The sequence below is a fragment of the Lupinus angustifolius genome, chromosome LG11, assembly GCF_001865875.1.
Source record: "Lupinus angustifolius cultivar Tanjil chromosome LG11, LupAngTanjil_v1.0, whole genome shotgun sequence".
NCBI classification, from domain to species: domain Eukaryota; kingdom Viridiplantae; phylum Streptophyta; class Magnoliopsida; order Fabales; family Fabaceae; genus Lupinus; species Lupinus angustifolius.
This window is the reverse complement of record NC_032019.1, coordinates 6,884,100-6,884,820: the sequence shown is the minus strand read 5'-3', so window position 1 is coordinate 6,884,820 and position 721 is coordinate 6,884,100.

Here is a 721-nt window from a genome sequence, read left to right as displayed (position 1 = left end):
ACATCATTTTATTTTTCGCCCAATCGGGTTTTTGCTCGCCCGGGCGGACTTTTGCTCGCCCAAGCGAAAATCCTTTTTTCGTCCAAACGGGTTTTTGCTCGCCCGGACGGACTTTTGGTCACTCGGGCTCGTCCCCGCGATGCCTTGCTCGCCTCGGCGACGCCCGGGCTCGCCCCGGCGATGCCTGGTTCGCCCAGACTACTGGGATTTGGACAGAATGCTAATTTTTGCCATTTTCGACAACCAAGACACATTTAAACATGGTTTTTCAACCACCTGCACTCAGAAAATTTCCCAACAACATTCATATACAATATTCAACACATTTCATCAACAATCATATATATTCAAAAGCATTCAAACATAAAAATCTTGGGTTTCTAAAAACCCAATTTAACTCCAAAACCTTTGAGATGGTTTAGGAGATCCGGGTGTCATATTCGGACACCACTATGTCACGATGTGTTCTCTCTCACCTTAATGAAGCGTGCTTTTACTTGTCAACTACGGTTGGTTTTGTTTCAAGGTTCGAACACCGAAATCTTCGTAACTACCACAATAAAAATCCATTAGTTTCCGATATTTCTAAAATCGCTACCAAAATACTTAAAACTCCATATTCTAATTTAAGACATTCTTTGATAATCTTACCACTTTAAAGTAAGTTATACAAAGTATCATTTAAGAGTTTCATGAGACATTCATGTACTCATAAACCTTA